The sequence below is a fragment of the Ursus americanus genome, chromosome 18 (assembly GCF_024610735.1).
Source record: "Ursus americanus isolate L20-20 chromosome 18, mUrsAme1.1.p, whole genome shotgun sequence".
NCBI lineage: Eukaryota > Metazoa > Chordata > Mammalia > Carnivora > Ursidae > Ursus > Ursus americanus.
In genome coordinates, this window is record NC_142144.1 from 45,539,691 (window position 1) to 45,559,408 (window position 19,718).

The following is a 19,718-nucleotide window of genomic DNA, read 5'->3' on the forward strand; positions in this document are numbered from 1 at the left end:
AAAATGGTGCCGAGACATGATGAGGTACTTTATCATACACAAATCGCCTATAGGTGGCGCTATTTTGCACTCGTGACTGACCCAAGCTGGCACGCCTCCTGAAAGCTTCAAAGCAAAAATGTCACCGTATTTTGAAGGCACCCAGAGACGGCTCTGCCTCAAAAGTCTATCAGGTAAGTGATCGAGACAGCTATTGAGCAACGACATTTCTTCCATATTTACAGAATAACAGAGAACAAACACATCTGAAGCATGATCATTGTTCCATACAATAAATATTGTCACTGAGTGAGCTCAGGCTGCTTTTTTCTTGTTCTTCCTCATGTATTTCCCACCAACACACTTCTTTGCACCCTGATTTGGTGGCTGCTAGCCCTGAGGGCACATGAAGGTGAAGTCAGCATAATACATACGTTGCTAAAAAGTCTCCGGTCGGTCAACTGACTTGCTTAAAGGAAGTAGCATGAAAATGAGAGCAATGACGTCATGGTCTTGAGATCCCAAGGATTTCACTGTGTTTGGCAAACTCCACTGAACTCGAGTACTTGGCTTAAATAAGTGAAATTACAATTATATGTGAAGACACATCTACATTATCTTCATTGACATCTCAATAGACAGTTTCTAGATGCCAGGCAGGGTACACTATATATTATTGCATTTGGGCCTCACAGATAATCCTGTGAGGTAGGCACAATTGTTATACCCATGTTTAATGAGGAAGCTGAGTCGCAAAAATGTTATGTAACTTTCCCAGCGTCAGAGAACAAAACAATGGTAGCATGAGGATCCACACCCCAGCCGCCAAACCCCAACGCCCATGCTTTCTCAAAGCAAGTTTCTTTTTTTTTTTTTAAAGATTTTATTTATTCATTTGACACAGAGAGACAGACAGCCAGTGAGAGAGGGAACACAAGCAGGGGGAGTGGGAGAGGAAGAAGCAGGCCCCCAGCGGAGGAGCCTAATGTGGGGCTCGATCCCAGAATGCCAGGATCACGCCCTGAGCCAAAGGCAGACGCTTAACGACTGAGCCACCCAGGCGCCCCTCAAAGCAAGTTTCTGATTGCCTCTGGAAAATGGTAAGATGCTCAGGTGTGTACTCATAAACAGGAACTGTTTCGTTTAACAGTTTTCGTGAGATTTCCCAATCCATTTAAACAACCCTGTACTAAGCAGTTGGTGTGATGAAAACAAACACGATCTGTGTATGCTAAGCAAACCCAAGCCACGGAGATCCCATAAATTTCCCCCATAGGGTCACTTTGCCTACCTGGTCAATTGATCACACATACTTGAGTTGGAATTACACTGAGAATTTTTGGCATGGCTGGAGCTAACTTGTGGTGAATATACTTAGGGGATTACATTTGATTCTTACTATGACTTTTACTGGAAGTCTCAGACAATGAGATGAATAGCTATTAGAAAGCAAAGGTAAAAAGAAAACTGTCAGCCCATGGAACAACTTGTCACTGGTTTGCTTCAGGGCCTAGAGTTCATAAACCTTCCCCTCCTTTTCACTCCACAAAGGTCCTTCTCCTTCCAGAAAGTTCCTCTTCCCAAAGCCAAGGACCGATAAGGAATGAGGACAGAACAACAGGTGCCTTGTTGTCTCAAGTGGCTTATTGACATCGCTAAGATTCTTCAGACTGGGTAACACCCATTTAGCTCATTATGCCCCTCATAGCAATAATCTTCTTTCAGTACTTTCTCCCTGTTGAGAGGGAGTGAAGTAGGGTGGAGTGAGAAACATAGGAGTCGCTCTGTCTCTCTCTCTCTCTTTTTCTCTCCCTATTTTCAAGAGTAATGCAACTCAATTTTTGTCATGCAAGGGAGAACCCCATTATAGGAGCTAATTGTAGGTGGCCACAAGATACAACTGAAAGACAAAGGGGGATAAAGCCTTGTAACAAGGCACCTAGGAGACCCCACCCTGGGCAATGCTCTCCTGTGTTAGAACCATCTGCCAAGGAGGCATGACAGACAAATGGCACAGCCCTAGGGGTCAGAAGGTCCAGATCTGAGTGCCGCTCAACCTGTCGTCTTGGGCAAGCTCCTTTTCCTGTTGAGGCTCCAGTCGTCTCACTCCTAGAAGGGATAAAGCCTCACCAGAGGGTCAGTGGAAACTGACGAGATCTCATGCAGGCAGATACGCTCTAGGTCACTCCAGGGGCCTGTATCAACGTTGGTTGTGGGTTTATTTTTCAGAGTTCTGGCCTTGCCTCTCACTCTAACCAGAAGCTTGTCCTTGATCCTTGAACCTCTTCCCGAGCCCAGAAGAGGTAAAGATTTGACATTGCCTTGGGTGTGATCCCAGTCAGTCTTATTAATAAACATGACTTCCTGTTTCCCTACAGTGAGAAAAGAGGAGGGAAGCAAGGTCTGAGGAGAGTGGGGGGGGGTGCACACCAAATGAGGACCTCAGCAGGGACAACAAGAGCCTGCTCAAGCTGAGTCAGCCCCGTGTTTTTTCCTGTTAAATGATTCACATGCCAAGGCAAATCGGGCTGAGATGTGCAAACTCTTCTCTGCCTTTTATGAGCTCCCAAATGAGTTGGTGATTTTTGTTTTTGTTTTTCCTATCTCACTGCGCTTTCCTTGGAAACATGATTGCGCTGTTTTCATTCCAGGTTGAGGTCCCCCCTCATTTCAATGTCCTGGGGTGGAGGGGCTGTCATATCCAAAAAACACTGTGCTCGTACATGACTTTAAAACTACTTAAAGGGTCATTTTAAATGGTATTCATATTCCTTAAATTCTTGTGTTTTTTTTTACTCAAGTAGGTTAAATTATAAAAAAAAAATTCATAGTATATTATATGTAGTGAAGTCTGAGCTTTGTAAAAATCAGACTCTAGGTATATGAATTTTCTATATGTGTCTTAAAAGGCTTATTGTTGTAAACACCCTAGACTTTTTTCAGCTATTTTGGGGGTTTGGGTTTTTTTTTAAAGATTTTATTTATTTGAGAGAGAGAGAGAGAAAGAGAGAACAAGTGGTGGGGAGGGGCAGAGGGAGAGAGAGAGAGAGAGAAGCGACTCCCTGCTGAACAGGAAGCCTGATGCGGGGCTCAATACCAGGACCCGGAGATCATGACCTGGGCTGAAGGCAGACACTTAACCTACTGAGCCACCCAGGCACCCATTTTCTCAGTTATTTTGAATGGGAATTCCTTCTGAATATATAACAAACAAAACATTTTTCTTCATAACAAAATTGAAACTTTCATTCATTATTAAAAGTCATGATCCTTAAAGCCTTTTAACACTCCCAGCCACCATCTTGTTCTCTCGTGTTTAAGTGAGATCAAGTTGCATTGAGGCCGTTCCTCCATGTTTTATTTAATCTCCACACATATCCACAGCCATAATATCCTTTTTAGCCAAGTTATTCAAGAAGAGATGGTTTTACTATTTGGGTAAATCTGGATATTCCCCAGCTTAAGACCCTCTAGTAACTTCTGATTATAGTTAGAACATTAGCCAAACTCCTTTTCATGACCTGTAGAGCCCCATATGGCCTATTCCCTGCCTTTCTCTCCAACCAATCTCCCCCTCCTCCACAGTGGCCCACACACTGGCTTTCTCTCTGTTCCTCAGGCTGTTTCAGGTTCTTTACACTTGCCATTGCTACTTCCTGAAAGAGTCTTCCCTCATTTTCATCTGACTGCCTCCTTCTCCCTATTTAGTTCTAAGGTCAAATGTCACTTCCTCACAGAAGCCATCAATGTCCCCCACACCAAACAGGTTGTAACTACTTTCCTGCTTTGTTTTCTCCCCAGCAGTTAAAGCACTATTAGAATGCTTTAATTTGTTTACTTATTTACTAGTTTTTGTCAATATTCATTCTCTGTCAGGTCTGCTGTACTTCAGGAGAGGAAGGCCTTTATCTGTCTTGTTCACTGCTTTATCACAGTTTCCAGAATAGCTCTTGACACATGGAAGGCACTCAACAAATACTGTTGAAGGAAAAAACCCTGGCTCATCTCCACACCCACTTAAAGCTCATCTCCATGTATCATGGGGAGTTCTGGTTGCCTTGAGTCTTATTACACATTGGGTAATCCAGTCTGAATTATCAATTACAATGATATCCTCAGATGGCTGTCACAACAGTAAAAAGCTGGTAATGTCCAATGTCATTCCATCCAATTTTGGAAAGAGACAAAAGAGCTAAGAGAATGTTGATGACACACCCTAATTTCTTGGGTAGTTCTTTTCAAACTTTTCCAAAAAGATGTAACTAAGAATTTAGAATAGTGAATAATAACATTTAAAAGAGGATCAGAACAGGAGTATAAAATGGCCCCTAGGACAATATATCTTTGAAGTCACATGTTATGTTTTTAAAATCCAGATGAATTTTGCATTCTAATAATCATATATCTGGGTTTGATTTAGCATAGAAGAAATTTTCCCTCAAATTGTTGGAAAAATGTGCCCTCCAAGAAGATGTGTCCTGTTTACCCTGTAAAACCACTGAGACTCCCCATATGATCCAAGCTGATAATCATCTAGAAATAATTCTGGAGGAGACTTGAAGGGAGAACAGCCCCTACCCATTCTTTGTTATCCTCACGCCATCTTCACCCCAGCAAGGAAGAACTCGGGAATAAAGACACTTAGTGAACCTTGAGTCCTAAGGGGTGTTAGTTTTGAGAAAGAAAAGAGGCTAAAATTATATCTTTCTGCATTCCTCTCTTTTCAGATATCTCTTTTATTTTATTTTATTTTTTTAAGATTTTATTTATTCAACAGAGATAGAGACAGCCAGCGAGAGAGGAAACACAAGCAGGGGGAGCGGGAGAGGAAGAAGCAGGCTCATAGCAGAGGAGCCTGATGTGGGGCTCGATCCCATAACGTCAGGATCACGCCCTGAGCCGAAGGCAGACGCCCAACCGCTGTGCCACCCAGGTGCCCCTCAGATATCTTTTAAAACACTTCACTGCTCTCTTTCTTTCCATGCGCTTGGTGAGGTGAGAGGTACAAGCTCTCCTTGCTTTTGGGAAGAGAAAGCCTAGAGTGAGCATATAACTCACTTTTCCCAGGACCATCCTGGTTATGACTATGTTGTCGTGGTGGTATCATTCATGCTTCCTTTCCATTTGTATAGTATATGTTCACTCCAAGGGATGCCTTCCTCACTCTCCCTTCCACTTTAAAGAACAAGCAGGAACCACTCTAAAGGAGTCATAAACAACATGATGTAAATCTTCTTCCAGTCCAACATCAACCCACCAAGGAAAAGGAGTCCTTGTGACTCCGGTGAGCTGTCCATTTGATCCATTGAGAAAAATCACAAAAGCATTTGGGGTCCAAACCTTGATTTTAGCAATGACATAGTCTTTGTCTAAGACATTTCTGCAGTTAGGAATTGGTGATTACTATGGGTTGCTCAATGAGGACTGGAGATTCAGAATCCAAGCCATCATGCATACTTTACAATAATATTTATAGGAAGAAGACAAAAGAAACAACCAGGATGGTAAGGGTGAATTGAGTCAATTAGTAAAAGCAATTTGAAATAAAATAAGATGTGATGAACAGAAAGTATGCAGTCAGAGATGCCACATGAATTTGAATAATCAGCCCTTTCAATGACCTGGCATTTGAAGTCATGAAAAAGAAGACCGTTATCCCATGAATGTACCAAAAAAGATTGCTGGGATAGTAATTATGGTGGCCACTGTGGGAAGCATAATAGACCAGTGGTCCCAGCTGCTGCCCTCTGAAATCCATCACCACATTTGCTCTGAGGCCATGCTTTCTGTGGCTGCTCCCAGCCGTGACTAAGCGCAGCAGGGCTACTAAGGCAGGCCCATTCCTGAAAGACGCAGGACTCCTCTAATGGGCAGCGTTAGTTTGAGGACTCCAAATAAGCCTTGCCAAAACTTCCTCAAAATTGAAATCTGAGGGGGGAAAAATGTTTTTAAAGATGTTGTTTGTTTATTTTAAAGAAAGAGAGAGTGGGGTGGGGGAGGGGAGGAGAGAGAGGGAGACAGAGAATCTCAAGCCAAGTCTCTGTTCAGCACGACCCTGAGATCATGATCTGAGCTGAAATCAAGAGTCAGATGCATACCCGACTGAGCCACCCAGGCGCCCCCAGAGTTGAAATCTTAAGGCATGTTTTCCTTGCCTTCTTTTCTTTTCTCCTTCACAGGGATCAGTCCCACATAGTGGTCTGACAGCTCTCCCAGCCTCCTCCAGGGCCTTCCCCATTTTTCTCCCACAAGGTTTTCTTCAACAAATCTCTCACATGTCGATTCTCATCGTAGCATCTGCTTCTCAGAAGACTTGAACTAACACAGTGATCCAAGTAGGAGGTAGGGATCTATTTGAGGGACAGGAAGAATTAGGCCACTTGATGCATTTAGGCTAATTTGATCTGATACCAAGAGGAAGGCTAATGGGTGATCATAAAAGAAGAAGTTTGAGGAGTTTAAGACTTAAAAGGGAAGTTTCGGAGAATAAGTTGTGACAGAAGTGGTTACGATGGTGGGGGTGGAGGTGAGAATAGTCCGGGTCAGAAGTTATTCATTTGCATATTTGATGCTACACTGGGTCCAAAGGCCTGTATGAGATCTTTTTGATGTAGAACTCAGGAAATGTTGACAGCAATGTTTCTTGCCATCTAGAAGAAGCCAATCTACAGTGAAAGAGAAGAAAGTCAAACCAGAGGGAAGCAGAAGCAAGAGCTGGAGGGAGATCTTGGAGGGAGTTTTTGAACACTTATTTCAGCTTTTCAGGAAGTCCATCTGCATCCCTATAGTTTCCATGGTTTGATTGTTCAGCATTTCTCATTTTACCTAAACTAGTTCAAGATGGGTTTAGTCACTTGTAACCAACAGAGATGTGACTCACACAACAGAGAAATTTTGTTTTCCCTTGAAAATATCTATCGTTGTATAGTATAAAAATATCCAAGGCCACATTGTTCATAACAGCAAAAATAAATAAAATGAAAACAACCCAAACATCTACAATGGTAGAATAAATTATAGCAAAGTCATCCAATGGAATATTATAAATTACATAATGTATAAACTACATAAATTACAGCTAACATGTCAATAATGACAAATGTCAAAATAAAATATTGGGAAACTAGTAAGTTCTAGAAGAATTCATGCTATAAGATTCCATTCACATCAAGTTCAAAAACAAGTACAACTAAACCACGTATTATCTAGAGATACAGAGATGGAAAACCTAAAGAAAAATAGGTAATGATTTACACATTGTTTGCTTCTAGAGGTAAGGGGGGGTGTGACTGGAGAGGACACACGAAGACATCTAAGGACTGAAAAAGTTGAATTTCTTAAACTGAGAGATGTTTGTTATATAGGGTGTTTGTTTTCTAATTCTGTGCATATGTATTTAATTCACTCACATGTGATAATTTGAAGACAAAAATTATTATAATAACTACCACATTTTGAGATGATTAAACAGCTGTTTAACAACAGTGTCCAGCATATAGTAAGCTCTCAAGAAATGATAGGAACCATAATGCTAATATTATGACATTAAAATAATTGTACCACATAGAAGAAGAAAACACCAAAAAGTACATCTTCATCTGTGTACACCATGCAGTCTAAGATGCCTGAAAATCCATGTCAGAACCACAGTCCTATTAGAGATTGAAACTTAATGGTTTTCAACTTCCACTCACCCAAGGGATAGTACCAGAAGACATTCGCAGATTCGCAGCCACAGACAAGAATATACTTGGTTAGTATCAGGCACCCAGTGGATCCCATACTAATGAATATAAGGTGTTTAGTTACCTGATATCACAAAATTAGCCCAACATTTAAGGAAAAACAATTGATTGATATGTGCATCTTAGTAGAGAAAATAATAAACAGTGGATCAAGTGTCAGCTTTAAGCTATTCTAACTAGGGTCTATTCACAAAAGAAGAGAATTGTGGGATTCATCAAGTACCCTGGCCATCATCTCATTCACCTATTTAGTTTACAGCTGAAGAAGGAAAAGCTCAGGGAGGTTATTTGAACTCTTCAGGGTCAACAGTGACTTTGTGGTGGAGTCAGGACTAGAACAGAAGTTAGGATGGAAGCTGCAGAAAGTGTCCTGCTATTGGTGTTTACAGACCAAGTACAAGGGAAGACGGGACTAGAAGGGCAAGTGAGTGAGATCAGGTATGGAAAATCCAGCACTGGTTTCCTTTCAAAGGAGCAGAGGAGCTGGAATCCATTGAAGCCCCCCATGGATATAGGCCTAACACACCACTTTTTGAGTAACACCTTTGAATGAACTCTTCTGGGGATAAATTCCTGGGAAGAAGATCTACTCAGCTAATTCTCATAGCAGAAAATATCTCATAAGCAATTTCAGGGAAATTTCTGTCTCAAGCTCATTCTCATCTCTATCACCGGCATCTAACGCACTTGGTGGGTTTCGAATACTGTACTTGCTCGTATGTGATTAGTTTTCTCTTGAGTCATGTTTATCCCTGGCCAATCACCAATCTAAGGCTAAGTTCACAATTATTCCTTCACTAAGCACTCCCGGGGATGAAGGCTCTCTCTAGTAGGCACTAGAAATTTGATGCAAACTGTTTAATCAAACTCCATCTACCCTGTCCAATCATGGGAGACAATGACTTATTGAAAAAAAGAACATACCAACCAGAAGGAACTCGATACAGACAATGTCCCTCAACCCTTTTGTCACAAGACAATTAAATAAAAGCTCATAAAGAACCTTTGCTTGCTTCGGAACTTTATCAGCTTGAGCCCAGCTGATAGGGAAAGTAGGTCTTATGGCTGAACTCTTGAACCAGGAAAGGATCAGTCCAAAGTTTCTGTCAGGTGACGTGACCTACAAAAAATATTTCCACTCCTTGGCTTATCTTTATGACCGACGAATGATTGCCTCTTACTTGCTCTATACACTGGAAAATGTGGTTAAATTGCTGAAGCTGTCCCAAATAAGAAGATTCCTTCTGGGGGGAAAAAAACTCATCCCCTAATGCAAGGTTTAATTAATGAAAAAGTAGCCTAGATGAGGCTACTTTTTTGGGAAGGGGGGGAGTCTGATGTTTAATGGTTTGGGAGCTTTTTGAACAAGCGAAAACACCTCTAAAAAGAAACCAGACCCTTCTCTAACTTTTATATCCCTACTTGTTGCCAATCCGCAGTGTGTGTATCCGCTCATAACAAGAGAGTATGACCTCACCAGTTATTCACTCACTACCATCCACCAATTTAATGAGTTTCACTGGAAATTCCCATTTTAGGGGAAATTTCTAAATTATAAAATAACTCTTTTTTGTTACTTATAATGAAAAACTTGAATTGTAATCAAAGTATAGTGGATAGTTTCTCTAAAGGAATAATTCAGTGCGCAAAGCCAAGTGTAAGCCTCCCTATTTATTAAAGGAAGCTAGATCTAAGATCCTCCCACGGGACCGTGACCCGACTACGAGAGCATCCAGTGACCTTATGCATTGGCATAGCTTAACCAACTTCTAACTCAGAGACTGACAGCAAAAGGTGAAGTTAATAACTAGCTGCTGAATGACCAAGCAATGCACACAGAGTCCAAACAGCTAGAGTGATATCCTCTTCTCAAGTGATTTATTGTCTGAAACACTGAGTTCAATGGAGCACCCACTACATCTAAAGGCAACAGTCAATGGACAAAAGCTGTTTGATCAAATGTCAACCTCCGTAGTCCATTGGGAGAGGCAGGAATTTACTCAAAACGTAGCATCAGAAGAAAGTTACTTTTCAAAAATTAACCATTTTCTAAAGAAAACAGAGAAGGAAAGAGATAGAAAGTGCAAACAAGTAAATAACAGTAAATACATCCATCAGACAAGGTCGCGGCCATTTTTTTAATCTCAGAAATTATTCCAGTTTAGATAAAATAATTTGAAAAGATAAATATTTTCATGGGTGGAAAAACTAGGTTTTGGGGGTTGTCTGCTGGTTTCGTTTTGTTTGTTTTCGTTAACTTTCCTATGGAGGGCCAGTTTGTGCCTCCGACCTTGACTCGGCAATAGATTCAAGTCCCTAATCGGAGATATGGAATGCTGTATCTAATGACATATCCTTTCTCTGTCCTTTAAAGCACATATTGTTTCCCCCAAAGGAACTTTACCATGAAACTAAATGACACAGTCAATAAGGACCTCAGAGAGAGACCCTCCCTCCCCAGGCAGCCTGAAGACCATATTAGAGCCGCAGTCAGTCATCCTTTACGAGAACCAACAAATTGTATGTGTAGTTCCAGTGCTGGGTGGAGGAAGCAAGGACAGCAGAAAGCAGCCTCAGATCATCCTCCCAAGGCCCCTGATATGGAAGGAACAATCGCCGAGTACACACAAACGATCATTGTAATCCCCAGTACGAGGGCTTGGGGTGTGGGAAAGGAAGCTCGGCCCAGAATTTGAAAGCTAGAATAGCAAGGTAAGAGATCTGAGAGCTTCAAGAGGAGTCTGTTTTGTTTGTTTTTAGTCTAGACTGAGAGTGCAAGGACTTAGGAAATATGCATTAAGTTAGAAGACACCCTGGGGTTGTTTTCTTTCTCCACTTGGAGGCCTGAGTAATAGTGCACATGCCAGGGCTTGCACCAAAGCTGACTAATGGCTGTAGACATGCCCTCCCTTTCTCTCTACATCCAATCAGTCACCAAGGATGACTGCCACTCGCTTCTTTGGACCTCCTCCACCTTTCCCACACTACTTGTGTCTGCAATAATAGATCAGATATCTCAATATTTCTCACCTGGATTAGAGCCCCTGATCCATTTGCCATATTGCTTTTGAAAGAACAGGTTTAAGGCTGCCTAGTTTAAAAATTCTTCAGTGGCTTCCAATAGCCTTCAGGTTAAAATCCAAACTGTCCTAATATACAAGTTCTGCTAAAGACAATTACTATGGTTCACATCCTGTCGTTGCTATTTAGCAACCTGGGAAAGTTGCTTAACCTCTTTGATCCTCGATTTCGTCATCTATAAAATAGGATAACAATCGTCATTCTTCATGGGTTTGTTGTTAAGATCAATGAGATACTCCTTTCAAAGAGATTAGCGCTGCTTAGTTTTCCGTAACCTTTGGCTATCATTGCTATTATTATTTTACCAGCTTACTATTAGTTTCAAAAGCCCTCCCCACCTTGGCCCCTTCCTCCATTCCAGTTACGTATCTTGCTACTAGCCCGTTAGTAACCACAGGTTTTGTATCTGAAGGACCCACTTTGTGCCAGAACCCAATGCCAAAGGATTTACATATATTTTTTAATCATTCACAACTCCACTTGATCATTATTAGCATGCTCATGTTACAGATAAGGAAACCGAGACTCAAAAAAGTTAAGGAGCACCTGGGTGGCTCAGTGGGTTAAGTGTCTGACTCTTGATGTTGGCTCAGGTCATGATCTCAGGGTCATGAGACGGAGCCGAGAATTTGGTCCCGTGCTCAGCATGGAGTCTGCCTGAGATTCTCTCCCTCTCCCTCTGCCCCTCCCCACACGGGTGCATGGGCACACACTCTCTCTCTCTCTCTCAAATAAGTAAATTAAATAAATCTTAAAAAAAAAAAAAAAAAGTTAAGCAACTTGACCAAAGTAACCCAACTATGAAGTGGTGGAGCCCATAGTTGAAATCAAAGTCCATCATACTCCAAATCTGTTTTTTTAAGGACTCCACTCAGCTGCATGTATCCACCTTATTTCCCGCCACCCCCCCCAAATTGCTGAAGTGATATTTCTGGTCCTACATGCGTTTCCAGAGCCTCACCACTTCTCCATCAAGAGGTGGAATCTACATCATCTCCCCTTGAACGGGGGCAGCACCTGTGGTTGCCTCAACTAATTGAGTCTGGCACAAGTCAAGCTATGTGATTTCCGAGGCCGGATCATAAAAAGAAATGAAGTGTCTGTCTGGCAATCTCTTCTAGAGGTGCCCCTCTGGAGGCCTAAGCTGCCGTTAAGAAGGTCAGCTACCAGCAGCTGCCGTGCTGGAGAGACCAGGAGAAGAGATCTCATAACGATGGAGACGCATGAGGAGCCCCAGCCACCAGCCATATTTCAAGCATCTCTGGCAGTCGCTTCGTGGAATAGAAAGGAGCGGTCCTCACCAAGCCCTCCCCAAATGGCAGATTTGTGAAGGAAAGACATGGCCATGATTATTGACGCCACTGAGTTTTGCAGGGCTTTGTTATGCCCTAATAGAAAACCAGATCAGCCACGGAAACCTCCAACGCTGTTTAATCACTTTCATTTCCCCTGAAAACACACCTCTCACAGTCCTCGCACAAGTGATCACTTTTGCCTACAATTCACCACCAGCCCACGATGCCCCAGCCAGCACACACACACACCCTCATTTAAAGAGTGGCTTGGCTTTCTATAGTCATTGTAAGTATTGTAGTTTTAGTCATCTTCCCCAAATTTGGAAGTGAGTGGTTAAGGACCCAAACTTCTAGTCGAAATGTCTAGGCTTAAACTTTTTTTGTTCACTGCTTCTAAGCTGTAGGACTTAATCTCTCCAAACCTGTTTCTACAAAAGGGAGTGATAACCAAACCCCTATCTTGGTATTACAGGGATTCATTTATAGCTCCTAGCAAAGTTCCTGGTATTTAGTAAGAGTTCAATACATGTTGCTGTAATTAGAGCATTAATTATACTGCATTGCAATTATCTGGGGGTTTTTTGTTTGTTTGTTTCCTCTTCTAAACAAGAACAGTGTATGCTCAATGCTTTGGCACCTAAGATACGCAAAAACATTTTTGCTAAATGTAGAAACAAATAAATGAATAAAGAAGCCAACAAAGGAAGGAGGAAATGCACAGGTATATATGATCTAGTCTCCTTTCAACTCCTCAGATCTAGCGTGTAAGAGGGGCAAAGTGAGGGGTACCTTGGTGACCCAGTTGGTTAAGCGTCTGCCTTTGGATCAGGTCATAATCTCGGGGTCCTGGGATCAAGCCCCACACTGGGCTCCTTCCTCAGCAGGGAGTCTGCTTCTCCCTCTGCCTCTGCCCCTCCCCCTGCTTATGCTCTCTCTCTTCCTCTCTCTCTCAAATAAACTTTTTAAATCTTTAAAAAAAAAAAAAGAAGGGTAAAATGATAGAGATCTCCAGTCCCATGGGAAGCAGTTTTGGCGCTGGTTGCGTGCTCGTCTTCATGTCGGGACCAATTCTCTTTTCCTAGTGGCAGCGGAGTACCACAGCCATTATTTGTGAGACTCCCTCCTACCCCAGGTCGGCAGAGAGCATCCTCCCTTGGCCAGGTGAACCTTTTTGCTCCTGACATTCCAAACCAGAAGCCAGGCCTATAAGGAAAACCAGAGCCCAAATCTCAGATGGCCTCCAACTGCAGATTCTCTTTCCTCCTCTAACTATTTTACAGCCTGCCATCAAAATGCCTGACCTTGCCAAGTAAAACCCAGTTAATCTTTTACAATGTCATTCCCCTTTATGGACTCCACGATATGGCAATGCCATATGGTGGCAATGCGCTGGAAGGGACTCTGCTCTTACCTGACAAGCAGGTTTATGCTGCACTTGGCAAATAATGTCCCTCGTGCCTCATGCATGACATCTCCCCACTGATTCCTGCTCAACCTAGTGAAATTCAGAGAAATTGCTAAACAGCAACACAGCTTTCATGAAAAAGGTGAGACGTCTACACTTAATTTTCATTTTCGGGGGCGCCTGGGTAGCATAGTCGTTAAACGTCTTCCTTCAGCTCAGGGCGTGATCCCGGAGTTGCAGGATCGAGTCCCACATCGGGCTCCTCTGCTGGGAGCCTGCTTCTTCCTCTCCCACTCCCCTGCTGTGTTCCCTCTCTCGCTGGCTGTCTCTCTGTCACATAAATAAATTTTTAAAAATCTAAAAAAAAATCTGATTTTCATTTTTGCTGTAGAATTTACATATATGCATATTTATACATAAAATTATCATTATAGCAGCTAACAGTCTGTGGATATGGGGGCTCAGCTCCACCAACAGCTGTTGGAACTCAGCACTATCCTAGAACACCAGTGCCATTCCGGAGCACCTTGATTTCAATATCCAGAAAACCTCGATGCCCCAGGGAGTCCTTCAGTATGCCCTCCTGGCTCGCCATAAGAGTAAAAGTTTAAATATTTATTAAATGAGTAAAATTCAGGGTGTTGGCTGTCTATAGCCATAAATTGCTTTAAAAGCAAATGTGGACTTTGGCTTATTGTTATTATTGTAGATTCTAAGCTTCTCATAAGTTTAATCATTTCTGCATTCTTTCTCCGGAAGGAGCTCTCTCAAGTCTGCTGAAGGTTAAAAAGATTTCTGAGGTCTGCTGGAAGTTCAAGATTTCTGAGGCGTGGCACCGCATTCTCTGATTGGGCCGCTGCTCTCGAACGATGTGGGCCTTTTGCTGTTGACTCACCAGAGGGCAGCAGCTTTGCAGCTTGATGTCAGCTCGCAAGAATGTCAGACACTTCTCTTTGCCAGCCACCCCCCCACCCAACCCCCAGGAGTAGCCCAGAATTAAGTAAAGCTGTTTGGGTTCACCTCGGACCAGCCTCCTGGTTGGGCTTCTTGCTGCCCTGGTTACCATGCTCCAGCAAAGAAAATCCCCACCACATCTCAGCAGGGGGACAATAAACTTTTCTAGCTATGTGTCTCTGGGGATACCAATGTAATTGCCTGATGAAGGTTCGGACATTTGGAGGATTGGGTATATTTGGGGGTCTGGGTACGGTTTTCTGGGTGCTCCTCTTCAACACACACACACACACACACACACACGCACACACAGGTCTTTTCTAGAAGGAAAACAGCACAATACAGAAAGAAACTTGCAAACAGGCACTAGCAAAATTTCTAGATTCTTAATGGGTTATGTGTTGTGTGTACTCGTGGTATTTGGTCTATCTCAGTTCCCCCCACATTTCCGACTGTCTCAACTGAAGCCTCAGATCTAGTTCTAGCCTAGCTTGGACTATCCCCGATGTCCTTTCTGCCCTAACGGTCTGTGTTTGCATGAAATTTAACAACTAAGAGCTTTCTGAGAGGAGTAGCTTCTTGACGATACTCATGAGACCCAGCCGGGTTATCTGCCCACAGTGGGGAGTCCTAGCTCCATGAGTACCTATTTTTATATGTGACCTACTTTCACATCTCACCTCCCCTCTAAGAGAGGAGAGTCTTAGTCCTATGTTAATTAAAATGTTCATATTTGTTGCATTTTTTTCATGGTTCTTGTGGTTTGGGGCAACTGAAAGCAGCCAACAGATAGTAGACTGTATACCCACTTAAAGTCATCGTGGCTAAGATCAAGCGAGCAATTAAATCAGTATAGCTAAGCCAAGGTGAAATCGATGGATCACAGAAACTAAGTCTGCCCTAATTCCACTTCCTAAAGTGTGGGGATCCTAGAGCTTAAGGCTGCTTGATTCCCTTGGTACACTAATAGTTGAGGCAAAACCTTTCTCTGCGATCTTGCCCTCCTTCCATTTCTCTAACCTGATGGATGGCACCAGCCTCCACTCCCCATTCTACTTGAATGTCCTCCAGGATTCTCCAGTTTGCTTACTGTAAGCTCAAACGTGGTCGCTAAAAAGATATGCCCATGTTAAGACATGGGAATGTGACCTTATTTGGAAATGTTAAGGATCTGGAGGTAAGATCATTCTAGATGATCCGAGTGGGCCCTGAATCCAATGGCACGTATCTTTATAAGAAACACAGAGGATGGGGTGCCTGGGTGGCTCAGTCAGTTAAGCCTCTGACTCTTGGTTTTGGTGCAGGTCATGATCTCAGGGTCATGAGATTGAGCCCGGTGTCAGGCTCCACGCTCAGCACAGAGTCTGCTTGAAGAGTCTCTCCCCCTGGCTCTCCCCCCACCCTCACCCTCTTTCTTTCTCTCTCAAATAAATAAATAAATCTTTAAAAAAACCAAGAGGAGAGACACAAGGGAGAAGAGTACAACGCCATATAAAGATGGAGGCGGAATTGGAGTCACAGGCCAAGGAACTCCTGGAGCCACCAAAAGCCGGAAGCGGAAGAGGTGGAATGGATTCTCCTCTAGAGTCTCTGTGGGGAGCACAGCTCCTGCCAACATTTTGATTTTGGACTTCCTATCTCCAGAATTGTGAGTACATCTCGGTTGTTTCAAAGCAACCGAGTTTGGGTAAGCAGCCATGGAAAACAAATACAGTTATAAACTCAAACGCCTTACAGAAATCAGACAGGTAGTGAAACGAGCAAGCAGTCCAGGTGGGGAAATCATGTTTTTAGCATCCCGTATAATTTTTCATTAACTAAAATGGATACTCTCACAGGCAGTGACACAACAGAAAGTACAAGCTGTCTTTAGCCAAAGTAAGAACAAATGTCCTAGCCAAAAGAAGTATCCATCACCCAGATCCACCTAATTGCTACCATATGAAAACATGAACCCAGCATTACCACATCTTCCCATTTTTATTGGATTTTTATTTTAAATCTCCTGCATTTTAAGTGTTGGTTCAAAAACCAAATGGGCAAACTGCACACTGGGGGCCCAACCAAATGTGTTTGAGGACTGAAGTATGACCACAAGTGGCCAGCTGCAGGGAGCACATTGACCCTTCTAACAGTATTTAAGGTATGTGCCATCGACAGTTCATGACAAAATCAAAAACAAAGCCTTGTTTTTCCTCCTCCTCAACCTGGTCTGGCAGCCCAGGCCACTTATGTTCAAAATCCTTCTCATCGTTGGTGTAGGCAGAGAGAAATATTCTGTTGAACCCTGAGACTGTATATCTCCTTCCTCCTTCTAGGCCTCTCCTCTTAGTTTCTGTATGGTAGCTTAATTTGTACTGTGACCATTTAGAATCTAGAAGTCGTGTGTGTGTGTGTGTGTGTGTGTGTGTGTGTGTGTGTGTGCGCGTGTGTGTGTGTTGAAGAGGATTATGGATAGCTACTTTGCAGTGTGATGCATGATTACTTTAGAAGGAAAAACAAAATAAAATTACTCAACAGGGAAAATTAAAATTCAAAAGCCCCACTTTTCTATGCTTATTTTATCCCAAAGCATTAAAATATATTTTACTAAAAGGATTGGTATTTAGGTCAGATAAAACTGAAGATATAAAACTGACACATAATATTGATGCAGTCTCTGTATTTACTTTACTAAAGGTTGCTACTTCTGTGATCATTTATCAAATCTCTAGAGCTACCAATTTCCCAGTTTCGGGCAGTAAGTGTCCCGCAGAGCACTATACAGTGAGACATAGTTCCACCAGATCGAATTTTTCAGTCTGCCTATGAAGGTAATTAGGAAGATAGTTAGGAGCTTTGAAAGCACTACCGAAATAAATTTGATGTGAAGATTTATATTGTAACTTTTGTTTGAGTCCGTAGTGAAGAAAGAAAGTTATAATCGGGGATGCCTGGGTGGCGCAGTCATTAAGCGTCTGCCTTTGGCTCAGGGTGTGATCCCGGAGTCCTGGGATCGAGCCCCACATCAGGCTCCTCCACTGTGAGCCTGCTTCTTCCTCTCCCACTCCCCCTGCCTGTGTTCCCTCTCTCACTGGCTGTCTCTCTATCAAATAAATAAATAAATAATAATAAATCTTTTAAAAAAATCAGGAAAAAAAAGAATAAAGAAAGTTATAATCAATTTTCATTATTAATCTCTGTGTTCTCATGGAAATACTATAAAAATAAACAGGACAGACTTTGGAAGGGTCCCTCTAAAAGGTATAAGAATTTAAAAGATTTTCAGAAGTAGAAAGAGAAGTGAGTTTCCTTACTGGTGGAGACGTTTCCTTAGTCAAATTAAAGTTAAGGACACAAAGAACTCTTACAACTCGATAAGAAGAAGACAACCCAATTTCAAAATGGGAAAAAGATTTACATAGACATTTCACCAAAGAAGATGTATAAATGGTTTATAAGCACACGACAGTGTGTTGAACATCATGAGTCATTAGAGAAATGCACATAAACCTATTATGAGGGACCACTTCATACCCCCTAGGATCAAGTCCATCAAAAAGATAGACACGGACAAGTGTTGGTAAGGATACGCAGAAACAGGAGCCCTCCTTCATATGTTGTTGGTAAGGATGCACGGTGATACAGCCACGTTGGGAAACAGTTTGACAGTTTCTTGTAGAATTAAATATTAATTTCCGTACAACATAGCCATCCTACTCCTAGGTGTCCACTGAAGAGAAATGAAAAAATACTTCCACAGGAAGACCTGAACATGAATGTTCATAACAGCATTATAATAGCCAATAATAATAGCTACATGATAGCCAAAATTAGCAACAACTGAAACGTCCATTAACTGGTGAATGGATATACAAAATTATGTACAGCCATTCGATAGCATATTATTCAACCATAAAAAAGAATGAAACACTGATATATACAACAACATTTATAAACCCGAAAAACATACTCAATGAAAAAAGCCAGACACAAAACACCACATATTATATGATTTCATTTATATGCATTGGCCCAAAAAGATAAAGTCATAAAAACAGAAAGTTGATTAGTGGTTGCCTGTGGCTGGGGTGGGGGGAGGGGGATACCTAAATGGGAATGAGGGTCTTCCTGGGATGATGAAAAGGCTCTAAAACTATTGTGGTTATGGTTACACAACTCAGTAAGTTTGTTAGAAGTCATCAGATTGTGCACTTAAAATGGGTGAATTTATGGTAAGTTTAATTTCAATAAAGTTGTTTAAAAAAGTTAGAGAATCCTTAAAAGAAGAAAACCTGACACACAAAGCATTCTCTCTTTTATCCTATAACCAATCTGTCAACAAATTTGTCAATCATTCCTACCAAATACCTCTTATTTTTTATCATTTTATGTATTTCAAGTGCATAATACATAGTTCAAAATATAACATGTACAAAATAGAACACAATGAAAAATTGCTCTTCCACTATTTTCCCAGCCACCAAATTCCCCTCCTTGGAAGCAATCACTGTTACCAGTTTCTTGTGTGTCTTTCTAGAAACATTTTATGCATCTCTAGAAATACATATGTGTGTGTATTCTACCCCCAACACACACACACACACACACCCTTTTTCCCCACAACTTGCAGCATATTATACATAGTGTTCACACATTTCTTTTTTTTTCTTAACAATCAATAACATATCAGGATCTAAATACCGCTTAAATCTTTTCCCTCTTTATCACCCCACTGCCAGAGACCTGGATAGGACCCTGAGCACCTCTTGCTTGGACCACTGTATTTCATTTAATTTGAGATGCCATAGGTTATAAGACATACAGGTATTTGGGAACCCTTAAGAGAGAAAAAAATGCTGCAAATTAAATTATGACATAAAATTCACTATAAGTTACATCTCAACTTCAGGGGGAAAAAACCATAATGTTAAAAAGTACATATATACACACAAACAAGTAAACAATAAAATATGGTAACATTGCTCCAACCAGTCCTCCAACATCAATCCTGGCCCCTTTTCAATTCATCATCTCCTGCCAGAATGATTTTTCTAAGCTCGAAGTTTAGTCTTTTCATGCCTCTACTAAGAATCATTTATGGCTTCCCGTTGCTACAGGATGAAGTCCGAATAACTCAGTGTGACAAGTGTCAGTGTTACAAGACCCTTCCCTTTCCTGGCCTTGTTTCTTTCCACACGCTGTAGGCATGCCCAACTATTGACCCTTTCTCAAATGTAGTGTCCTTTCAGAACTCTGTGCTTTGGTACATCTTGTCCC

At 41.9% G+C, this 19,718-nt stretch overlaps 1 long non-coding RNA gene across 1 annotated transcript in view; it reads right to left on the bottom strand.

Moving 5' to 3' along the window:
* LOC123781328 (uncharacterized) overlaps positions 1-19,718 on the bottom strand; it is a 165,106-nt gene that overhangs the window by 129,758 nt on the left and 15,630 nt on the right. The window lies entirely within an intron of this gene.